At 43.6% G+C, this 12,660-nt stretch overlaps 1 long non-coding RNA gene across 2 annotated transcripts in view; it reads right to left on the bottom strand.

The window, feature by feature from the left end:
• LOC114813207 overlaps window positions 1-12,660 on the bottom strand; it is a 141,203-nt gene that overhangs the window by 26,527 nt on the left and 102,016 nt on the right. The gene's annotated exons all lie outside the window — the stretch shown is intronic.

Raw genomic sequence — 12,660 nt, 5'->3', positions numbered from 1 at the left:
TTCAAAATGAATTCAACTGGAGTTCAACAGCAGCCTTCTTTTTATTCATAAAGCCCCTGTAGCTGGCTAACTTCCTTTGGAAAACCTCTGTGCACCTTTGAACTCCTTTGTCCATCTGAGGGTTTTCTTCAGTTGTTTTTGTTCGTTCACCTGATTTCTTGAAAATGGATTTTCTTTTCAATACCACAATTTTAGCTGGATGTGAAGAAACTATAAATTCTTCTTCATCTGTTTAAGCTTCTTGCAGTGATGTATTTATATGGTACAAGTTGATAAGGTCCTTATTTTAATGACTGTTTCCCCCTCTAGACTGTAAGCTCTTTTCAGACAGATATGTTTACTAACTCTGTTGTACTGTACTCTCTCAAGTGCTTAGTACAGTGCTCCACAGTAGGTGGTCAATAAATACCAATGATTGATGAATCATCATTATTTAATGCTAACTGTGTTTGGGAGTACAACACGTTCCCTGCCTACAGTCTTACAGTTTAGGTAGTTGGAGTGCAATTCCTCTGAATGAGATGCAATTTGCTCACTAATATTGACATCATCCATTGCTAAATTGCACTGCCTTCTCAGTCAGTTCTCTGTTCAGGGTCTCTTTGGTGCACTGAAAACAAGACATAGATGGCGGGAGGGGAAAAAGCCTCCTCCAGGATCGATTTATTGTTCCTCATTTAATCGCAACCCAGATAGAGAGGGAGCAAGAAAAGATTTAAGATTTACTTAGCCATAGTGCTCAGCTTGCACATAGGGCCAGTCGAGCATATGCATAGATTCAGGTATCAAGTAATGCAAACTGTCTCCCTGGGATGGTTTTATCATGAGATTTCTGTAACCTGGGTTATGCATGATATGGGAGCAGGAGGAAGAACAAGGATAACACGGGCAGTAGAAGTACAGAGAAGCAGTATGGATAGAGCATGGTCCAGGGAATCAAAAGGACCTGGTTTCTGATCCCGGATCCACCACCTGTCCACTATTTGACCTTGAGCAAGTCACTTACCTTCTCTGTGCCTCAGTTATCTCATTTGCAAAATGGGGATTAAAACTGTGTGCCTGGTGTGGGACATGGACTATGTCCAATCTGATTAGATGGTACTTACCCCAGCGCTTAGTACAGTATCTGGCACATAAGTGTTTAACAGATTACCAAAAAAATTTAAAAAGTACGCTTCAGAATGAAAGAGCATACTCCGATGGCTCAGTGGAAATAGCATGGACTTGGGAGTCAGAGGTCATGTGTTCTAATGCTACCTCTGCCACTTATCAGCTGTATGACCTTGGGCAAGTCACTTAACCTCTCTGTCTCAGTTACCTCATCTGTAAAATGGAGATTAAGACTGTGACCCCCACGTGGGACAACCTGATTACCTTGTATCTACCCCAGCACTTAGAACAGTGCTTGGCACAGAGTAAACATTTAACAAATGCCATCATTATTATTTGTACATACGTGCTAAAGATAATAGAACACAGAAGGAATGTGGCCTTCCAATAGCACTTCCATTCATCTTCCCTCCTAAATCTACTCCTCCTAACTTTCCTATCTCAGTCAAGCTGACCTCCATCCTCCCTATTCCAGCAGCCCACGATTTTGTCATCATTCTAAGCTCCCCGTGGGACTTTCTGTGACTGGTTTCCCTGAAGGCAATGCCTCTGCTGTGGGGTGAGGAACATTCAACCCTCAAATAACCAGGCTATGAGAAGCAGCATGGCTTAGTGGATAAAACATGGGCCTGGGAGTCAGAAGGACCTGGTGCTATGTGACCTTGGATAAGTCAATTTACTTCCCTGTCCCTCAGTTATCTCACCTGTGAGATAAAGCTGTGAGCCTCTCATGGGACATGGACTGTATCCAACCTAATTAGTTTGCATCTACCCAATGCTTAGTACAGTGCCTGGCACACAGCAAGCACTCAACAAATACCATTTGAAGAAAAAATATTTGCTTGGCAGCTGCTGGCTGAAATCATCAAGATTCAGCTGTGAAAGTTTCACTCTCTCATCCCACTCTCTCTCTCTGTCCCACAAGACATCTTCCAGAGGTGACCCCAACTGGGAAGGGATCAATGCACAGATACGGAGGGAGCATCATAAAGGATGCATTCCTCCTTCCCCAACTCCCACTAGGCTCCCAGGGTGTGTTAAAGCTCCAGGCAGGTAGGAAACTGCTGGATGGGGCTGAGCACAAAGCAGGCCCTTCCAGAGGCAGAAGCAGAGCTAGGAATAAGAATGGGGCTGAGCAAAGGTCTGGTGGTGAGGAGGCATAGATTAGATATGGTCAAAGAGTTTGGAGTTGTTTGTCAAAGAGCTTTGAGGAATTGTTTGTCAGAGCTTTGAGGAGTTGTTAAAGATTTTTGAGGAGTTGTTCTTTCAGGCTGCAGGTTCCAGGTCCTTATCTAGGGCCTGGCTGGGAAAGTAACATAACATGTAGAGAATGCGTGAGGAACATCGACCAGATGGACCTCCAAGAATGCAAAGAATGATCACAGGGCTGGAGTCATCAGGCTCAAACCCCTTCAGGCAAGACTGGATCTAAACACCACCAGTCTTCTGCTCTTGGTCTGGCCCAGCCAATAGCAGCTGCAGAAGATGGCCATGCTTGAGATTTCTTATAAGGGAGCACAAGCCTCAAATGGGCGGGGGGCCGATTTTAGTGAAGCGCCACCCAAACAAGGTGGATAATCTAAACATAATGTGATCTCCAAGAGGCCTGCCTAAATGCCACTGGGTGGGAGTCACTGGCAACGTGAGGGGCTGAGCCTCCCAAACCTCACATGACTGGGAGGAGGGACCCAAGCGGATGGTAAAAATATAACCTGCCGAGAGGGTGAGATCATGTTCCTCTGTGAAATAGTGACTTCTTAGGCCTGGTTTATGTGACTCTCAAGTTTTCCTTGAGTGTCAAAGCCTTCTGTTAGACCTGCACATCAAAAGGAAACAAACATATGCCTCTGCTAGCTTCCAGCTCTCCACAAAGCAGTTGACACACAGGGCTGATCCAAGCCAGGCACTGTTTTCCAGGAAAAAGTGTGTATGGCCAATTTTCTGCCTGTGCTCACATTTGCATAACTGGTGACCTCATATCCACTGGGCACACCTGCGTTTTGCACAACCAAGCATATCAATCATAATAGTAATAATAATAATAATTGTGGTATTTGCTAAGCACTTACTATGTGCCAGGCACTATTCTAAGCACTGGGGTAGAAACAAGATAATCTAGTCCCTGTCCCATATAGGGCTCATAGTCTTAATCTCCATTTTATAGGTGAGGGAAATTAGGTATAGAGAAGTTAAGTGACTTGACCAAGGTCATGCAGCAGACAAGTGGCAGAGCAGGAATTAAAACCCAGATCCTTCTGACTCCAAGGCCATGCTATATCCACTAGACCATGCTGCTTCTCTAGGCGAGCTGGATTGGAGACCTGGATTTTAAGTGCTATGGAAGATTCTGCTTTCCCCAAAATGCAGAGATTGTGAAAACTATAACAGACATTTAAAAAAAGACAGAAGAAATGAGGCCTAGCTTCAATGTGACAGAACCATGGACAGCCAGGAGACTGTAAGCTCACTGTGGGTAGGGAATGTGTCCACCAACTCTGTTATATTGTGATATTCTACTCTCCCAAGCACTTAATACAGTGCTCTTCTACACAGTAAGCCCTCAATAAATACAGCTGATTGATTGAGACAACAGCAAAAGATGATCCCAGCATTCCATAATTGGAAATGGGACACCTCTCCTAGATTAGGGCCTTTGAAATTTCACATCACGGAAAGAGGGAAAAGCCAAGCATTTGGGGAGCCATTTCTGAGATGTGAAGAGGCAGCTAAAATGCAGTGAAGATTTCCAGTTATCTCCTGGAAGACATTTAGTCTTTAGCGTGAAGAATCGTTGATACCAAGGCAATCTCCTGTCATCTACTGCCTCCATTTCAGGAGGCTGTTTCTCCCTCCTGCACCACAAGAAAAGCAGTAGGGCATAGTGGATAGAGCACAGGTCTGGGAGTAAAAAGATCATGGATTCTAATCCTGACTCTACCACTTGTCTGTTATGTCACCTTGGGCAAATCACCTCACTTCTCTGTGCCTCAGTTACCTCATCTGTAAAATGGGGATTAAGACTGTGAGCCCCATTTGGGGCATAAACTTTGTCCTACCTGATTAGCTTGTATCTAGCCCAGTGCTTAGAACATGCTTGCCACACCATTTTTAAATACCATTTTTAAATATCATTTTTTAAAAATTAATTATGGTATTTGTCAAGCACTTACAATCTCATTCACTGTCCTAAGCTCTGAAGTAGGTACAATGGAAAGTTGTGATAAGAATCCTGAGTTGGCACAAGTGTGAGAAAATATAAACTGAGGAGAAGAGAAAGCAATTGGGAAAACTGCCTGGAAGAGATAGGATTTCAGAAGGGTTTTAAAGATGAGCTTGTTAAGGTCTGGAAGATTTGAAAGGGGAAGGACTTCCAGGCAGGAGGAAGAGCATTAGCCAGGGGTTGGAGGTGGAAGAGTTGAGAATGAGGCATAATGGGAAGGTGAGCTTGAGAGGAATGAACAGTGCAAAATGGTAATTAGCAGGAGACAAAAGTCTCAAAGCATCAGTTGAAGCCAGCAGAGCAATGACAATCTTTAATTCCTTTCAAATGAAATTCATCTGCCTAACTGAGCTACAGCAGTGGAAGTCCGAGGGTGTCATAAACAACTGAAATTTATCAACTAAAAACTAATTTTAGTCCCTCTCTTCCTTCCCCCTACCCCCCATTCCCCTGAAGAGCTGTCAATAAGACTGTCAAACTGATAGATAGATCTGAGTTCCATCACTCTTGGTCTACACAAAAGCTATAATGCCCTTACCCTCCCACCCCTTGGACAGTCTGGACAGACCAACCTGAATTAACTAACAACTGTGATTTTCTTTTCTAATGGTATTTGTTAAACACTTACTATGTGCCAGGCACTGACCTAAGCTCTGGGGTAGATACAAGACAATCGTGTTGGACTTGTCCCACATGGGGCTCATATTCTTAATCCCCATTTTACAGATGAGGTAACTGAAGCACAGAGAAGTTAAGTGACTTGTCCAAGGTCACATAGGAGACAAGTGATGTAGCAAGGATTAGAATCCAGGTCCTTCTGACTCCCAGGCCCATGCTCTATCCACTAGGTCAGACTGTTTCCCATATTTGTTAAGTGCTTATTATCTGCCAAAAACCTTGCCAAACACTGGGATAGATACAAGGTAAGCAGAACAAACATAATAATCCCTCAATCAATCAATTATATTGAGTGCTTACTGTGTGCAAGCACTGTATTAAGCGCTTGGGCAAGTATAATATAATAAAGTTGGTAGACACATTCCCTGCCCACAGCTAGTTTACAGACCCTGCCTTACATGGGGTTCACAGTCCAAGAGGTAGAAAGAACAAGCATTTTAACTTCATTTTATAGATGAGGAAATGGAGGCACAAAGAAGTTAAGTGACTTGTCCAAGATCACACAACAAGCAAGCGATTAATCCAGAATTAGAACGCGGCACTCATGACTCTCAGTCCAGTGTTGCACTAGACTGCACTGTTTCCATATGCCTGACGGGCTGGTGCCCTGTCCCTCTCTACCTGAAAAGATAGCAGCTGCTTGTGTGGCCTGTCCATTTCCATGTTTAAGGCACCTACCAGGTCCATTAAGCCACAGAATGGAACTGCCAACTCACAGATGCTTCTTTCCCTGCTAGACAGATCGACTTTTAACCGGGTGAAATTGAATTTCCACCAGGCTTCCACAACTGTCTGAATCACTACGATTTTGCAACTGACACTTCGAGTAGCAAATGTTGCCTTTACATAACGTACCAAACCCTGACACATTTCAAAAGGGTCATGGCAGTTCGTTCAATTGCTTCTACCTTACAAAATAGAACATCTTGGCTTTTTTTTCTCCCCCCCCCCCCGTATTATTAAGCACAAAGCCAATGCCTTGTCATATTAGGGTTTCTCTGGAGATCGTTGAAAGTAACAGTACTTTGGAACTTCTGGTAGCAAATTACAATGCACTCAGCCAGGCCCCTTTGTCACAGGCACTTCAAAAGTAGCGCGCGCTGGCCTTTCCAGAGCAGTGGAAATGCTGGAGTTCATTTGAAGGAGTTGGTCTTGCAAATTATCCCCGGACCACGCAAAGATTCCTTTTTTATTTTTCTCCCGGCATTGAAGCCCTTTGAATCTTTCCCACAAGAAAGGGAAGGACTGCGGCTTGCTGGGATTAAAACATGCTTACGATAACGAGCGGGACGACAAACGAGATCGTTGGCTGCGCTGTCTCCCAGATTTGTTGCGTGCGGTTCTGATCATTGGCTTCTTCAGGGTTGTTCTTGCTCCATCCCTAGAGGCTGGACTGGCTCATGTCAGAGGGTACCACCCCATGAGATCCCAGACTATCATCGAGCAAAACTTCCTGCCTTCCCCACTATGTACTTACCAAGGCAACTCCAGGGATGGCAGAACTGGGTCTCTTTCACAAACTGAGACCCACCCACTTGGTGTTAAAGCAATCAAAACTCTCATCTAATTGGACTCGTGGGTAGGGAATGCATCTGTTTGTTGTTGTATTTTACACTCCCAAGCCCTTAGTACAGTGCCTTACACCCGGTAAGCACTCAGTAAATATGACTGAATGAATGAATGACTGCTCTACACTGAGAACCCCACCCTGCTGGATCCCATCTCTACAGCATGGAATATCTCAGAATGAGCAGCAGCATGGACTAGTGGAGAGAGCAGGGGCCTGGGAGTCAGCAGATCTGGGTTCTAATCCCTTCTCTGCCAATTGCTTGCTGTGTGATCTTGGGCCAGTCACTTTTCTATTCCTCAATTTCCTCAACTGTAAAATGGGGATTCAATCCTACTCCTACTTAGATTGTGATTCCCATGTGAGAGAGAGACAATCCAGTCTGATAAATTTGCATCTAAACCAGTGCTTATAAAAGTGCCTGATACAGAGTAAGCACTTAAATAACATTTTTTAAAAAGCAAGGAAAAAAAAGAACAAAGCAGCGCAAAGAGCATTTTTCTGTCTGGCCTAAAGAAGCATTTCACGCTGTGTAATCAGGCCAATCAAGCATCTGATCGTCCTGCCTCCACTGTCTTCCCTCTCTGTCTCTACTTCACTCTTCCGTCCCGGTCATTTTTTCCAAAAAGCCATTCTGCTCACATCTCTCCAGTCTTCAAAAGCCTCTAGTAGGTGCCCTTCCATCTCCATGTCAAGCAGAAACTCCTCAGTATTGGTTTCTTTAAGGTAATTTACTGTCTCACCACACTCATTACAACCCAGCTTGCACACTTCACTCCTCTAATACAAACCTATTCAACTATCTTGTTGACTCCTTGTTCATGCCCTTCCTCCAACATGGAACTCCCTCTCCCTTCCTATTTGACAGGTCTGCACTTTCCCCATCTTCAAAGTCCCTATTAAAATCTCATCTCTTCCAGGAAGCTTTGCCTGCCTGATCTGTCATCTCCCCACCGTCTTTTCCCTTCCTTCTCTATCACCTATGTACTTGTGTCTTTACAATCCCCACAGAAACTTATGCATATATCCTTATATTTGATTGCCTTTCCTACCTGTAATGTATTGTGACACCCATCTTCCCCACTAGATTGTAGGATCCTAGAGTAGGAAATTTGTCTATCTACTTTATCGTACTGTCCCAAAAGCATAGGACAGTACTGTGCACACAATAAGTACTCAAATACTTTTAACTGATAGAAGATGAGAAATGATGCACAAGGTGGGAGAGAGTTCAGAGAGATTACCCTTCATGCTGACTTTCAGTGTAGACAGTAACCTGCTACTGAATGGCATCGTTTCACCCTTTTATTGCTACTGGGGGAACAGATAAGGCAAGGTCTCTCCTTCAGTCTTTTGGGTGAGGGTGAGTGAAAATGAAGGTGAGAAGAAGTATTTTTTATATGATAGAGAAAGCAAAGCCTCAGTAACTCTCCTTCTCAACTAGCATCAGTTCTCATAGTGAATTGGGTTGAATTAGGTACTGTTGACTACAAAGACGGTATGTCTATCCAACTTCTTGATGTCAGATGACAGCACCACCTGAACCAATAAGTACCACTGTTTATTGAGTTTTGGAGTGTACATTGAAAAATTCCTTCTCTTCCTTCTTACCTACATTATAAAAATATGTCCAATCTGAGAGAGAATTCTTCTGCCCAAGCCCATTCACAGAGACCATGTATTGATCTCCCCACCTTTTGGCAAACTATCAATTCAGGAATGGGTTATTAAAGTGAAAATTATGGATGTTAAAGGATTTCTATCCTATGAGGATAGAATTCAAGATGAGTAACGATCCCACCAACCCTCCAAACAACCTACTGCCACCATCAGAAACTGAACTCAAGGCTGGATGGATGGCTGGATGGTGGGGCTCATGGCTCTCGTATTCTTACATCTGCTCCACAGAGACCTACCAGTCACATATCTCACTGACTAAAAGATAGTCTGAAGTCACACAAGAAATTCTTCTCTAGACTGTAAACTTGTCCTCTAGAATGTAAGCTCACTGTGGACAGGAAGTGTGTCTGTTTATAATTCTATTGCACTGTCCCAAGCGCCTAGTACAGTGCTCTGCCCACAGTAAGTGCTCCAGAAATACAATTGAATGAACGACAGGAAACAGAGCCATACAACTCAGAACTTTTGGAAAAGTTCCCACCTTGTGTTCCCTCTAAAATCACAATTAGAAGGAGCATATTATTTTTAATGGTACTTGGTATTTGTAAAGTATTTACTATGTGCCAGGCACTGTAATAGGCACTGGAGTAGATATAAGATAATCACACTGGACAGGTTCCATGTCCCACATGGGGCTCATGGTCTTAATCCCCATTTTACTGATTAGGAAAGTGAGGCACAGAAAAGTTAAGTGGCTTGGCCAAGGTCATACAGTAGACAAGTGGTGAAGCTAGGTCCCCTGATTCCCAGGTCTGTGCTTCTCAGTAGGGCCTGCTGCTTCTCACCTTCTACCTTCCATTGCCTAGGGCACTGAAAGATTTTTGTGACTTTTTTTAATTGCCTGCTTTCTCAAACATCTATAACGTGAAGGAGGGGGTGTGATAAGTCTCATTTCTTATTAAGAGGATCCTGAGGGAGAAAACTCAAACTACTCCAGAACCTTTCCTACACTTCCCCTATACTTAAAGAAGCAGCATAGTGTAGTGGACAGAGCACAGGCCTGGGAGTCAACACGTCCTGGGTTCCATTCCCAGCTCCACCACTTGTCTGCTGTGTGACCTTGGGCAAGTTATTTCACTTCTCTATGCCTCAGTTACTTCATCTGTAAAATGGGGATTAAGACTGTGAGCCCCACACGGGACAGGGACTGCGTCCAATTCGATTTGCTTGTATCTACCCCAGTGCTTAGTACAGTGCCTGGCACATAGTAAGTGCTTAAACAATATCATCATTATCATTATTATTATTTCTGAGCACCTTAATACATTTTTTCAGTAGATTGTTAAGGGGTATATTCAGGGAATATATCAAAGAATTGGGAAAACACTATGCATGCCAAATAATTGTGATATTTGTTAATAATTAAGTGTTTACTGTGTGTCAAGCACTGCACTAAGCCCTGGGGTAGATATAGAATAATCAGATTGGACACAGCCCTTGTCCCATATGGGGCTCACAATCTAAGCTTTTCCCCTTCCTCTAAAGCATCTGGGAAACCATACTGAAAACTCTTATAACCATCCTTTCTTTGAGCACTTTGTGGGCTCATCAGAGATGCTTTTAGAAGGTAAGAGTTCAAGACTGAGCACAGTGATGCTTGACAATGTCTTGAGCTAGCCAGATCAGCCTTCACATGTTCTACACAAGCTCTTTGAGAATAGGGATTTTGTCTACTTATGGTATTGTACTCCCCCAAGCACTTAGTACAGTGCTCTGTACAGATTGTGTTCAAAAAATACCAAACATTGATTACGATCTTTCCATACAGGAAGGTCCATTGCCCACAGAAAGAAACAAGTTCCTCCATTGTTCACAGAAAGAGACAAGTTCCTTATCTGCCCTATTCTGGTTTCATGGTTCTGGGTCCTCTCATTTTACTAAAAAAAATAACATAAAATAATCCCTGCTTCATAGTACTTCAGAGTGCAGCAGTGAGAAAAATGTCCAACTCTCCTGCTATATGATGTAGGGAATATTTCCATCCCTTTCTCTTCCAAAACTCCAGAAAAGATCCTAGGTTATCCTGAGCTCAAGGCAGTCTCCAGCACACCAAAGGGCCAATCGAAATCAATGTCAATAGATCTTCAGTTTACTTTTGGGAAGTCCCTTCTTTATTTTAGGAGCTGGGGAGGGGGAACTGGGGTAAAGCCCTGATCTGCCAGTTGGTTTGGCATTCAGGACAGTATGACTTGTAGGATATTCAGAGCTTCCACAGGCACCAGTGAGTAGTTTCAACACTTCAACAGGCTGGCTTTCCACACCACAGTAATGTGTTTTCATTTCAAGTGAATCAATGATCAGCCCAAAGCAGGCATTTCAAGAATAGCAGAGATCACAAATAGTTGTAGTTAGGATGCAGGAAAGAAGGCTTTAAACTCTACACTTTAATAGCATTTGAATCTAAGAGCTTTCTATATGCTTCCTTAGTATTTTTTTTATGGCATTTGTTAAGTGCTTACCATGGGCCAGGCACTGTACTAAGCACTGGGATAGATGCAAGACAAGTGGGTTAGACACAGCCCCTGCCCCACAAAGGGCTCACAGTCGTATTCCCATTTACAGATGAGGTAAAAGGGACAGAGAAATGACTTGTCCAAGGTTACACAGCAGACAAGTGGCAAAGCCGGTACTAGAACCAAGGTCCTCCGACTCCTAGGCCTGTGCTCTTTCCACTAGACCATGCTGCTCATCTGACCCCAATAATTGAAAAAATCCAAATATTTAGAAACTGACCATCAAAAGGTTAGGTGATGCAACTACAGTTTCACAGTAAGCCATAGCTGAGTTTGAGCATGGGGCTTCTGAGTCACAATTATTCTCCCCCAACCCCACCTACAAAGCCTTACTGAATGCATGTCTCCTTCAAGAGGCCCTCCCTGACTAAACCCTTTTTCCTTTTCCACTAGCTTCCACGTTGCTCTGACTTGCTCCCTTTATTCTTCCCCTCCCCGCCCTGGCCCCATAGCACTTATGTACATATCTGTAATGTTATTTATTCATATTAATGTCCATCTCCCCCTCTAGACTGTAAGATCATTGTGGGCAGGGAATGTGTCTGTTATACTGTTATACAGTACATTCCTAAGCACTTAGTTCAGTGCTCTGCACACAGTAAGTATTCAATAAATACAACTGACTGACTTCTGAAAAACTGGGGCCAATTTGATCACCTGACCCTGGGAAAGTCACTTCACTTCTCTGTGCCTCAGTTACTTCGTCTATAAAATGGGGATTAAGACTGTGAGCCCCACGGGGAATAGGGATTAGCCTGATGATCCTGTCCAGCCTGATTAGCTTGTTTCCATCCCAGCACTTAGTACAGTGCCTGGCATATAGTAAGCATTTAAATACCACTAAAAAAAAACCTCATGCATTCCAATGACTTCAACTACCACCTCTGTGCTGCTGACCTCTCACCTCCTCTGTAATCTTTCATTTCCTCTTGTCTCCAGGACATCTCTACGTAAATGTCCCACTGGCACTTTAACTGCCATAGGTCTAAAATTAAGAAGTAGCATGCCATAGTGGAAAGAGCATGGGCCTGGGAATCAGAAGGTCATGGGTTCTAATACCAGCTCTGCCATTTGTCTGTTGTGTGACCCTGGGCAGGCCACTTCTCTGTGCCTCAGTTTCCTTATCTGTACTATGAGGCTTGAGACTGTGTGCCCCACTTGGGACAGGGACTGTGTCCAACCTGATTTGCTTGTATCTACCCCAGAGCTTATTATAGTTCCTGGCACATAGTAAGCACTTAACAAATACCATTATTTTTTATCAAAATTGACATATTCTTTCACTTTAAAATCCATCCTCCACCTATCTTTCCTGTCAATCAATCAATTGTATTTTCTGAGCACTTACTGAATGCTAGGGGAGCAGAGTATGCAGACTGTGCTCTCTTCCAACAGGTCTTCCCTGACTAATACTTCATTTCCCCTTTTGGAGCTTCCTTTTGCGTCACCTATGCACACTGAGATCTGAACACCTTAAGCACAGTGATATTCACCCCATCCTCAGTCCCAGAGCACTTATGTACATATCTTTACACTCTGCCACTTCTCCTACCAAGAATGTATTTTAATGTTAGTCCCCTCCTCTAGACTTTAAGCTCCTCTGTGGGCAGGGATCATACTTACCAATTCTATAGGTATTAAGGGCTTGGGAGAGTGCACTATAATGGCATGGCTCAGTGGAAAAAGCCCGGGCTGGGGAGTCAGAGGTCATGGGTTCTAATCCCGGCTTAGCCACTTGTCAGCTGTGTGACTGTGGGCAAGTCACTTCACTTCTCTGTGCCTCAGTTACCCCTGTAAAATAGGGATTAAGACTGTGAGCCCCACATGGGACAACCTGATCACCTTGTATCCTCCCCAGCGCTTAGAACAGTGCTTGGCACATAGTAAGTGCA

The sequence above is a fragment of the Ornithorhynchus anatinus genome, chromosome 7, assembly GCF_004115215.2.
Source record: "Ornithorhynchus anatinus isolate Pmale09 chromosome 7, mOrnAna1.pri.v4, whole genome shotgun sequence".
NCBI classification, from domain to species: domain Eukaryota; kingdom Metazoa; phylum Chordata; class Mammalia; order Monotremata; family Ornithorhynchidae; genus Ornithorhynchus; species Ornithorhynchus anatinus.
The sequence above is the reverse complement of the archived record's forward strand: the minus strand, read 5'-3'. Positions and strand labels throughout refer to the sequence as shown.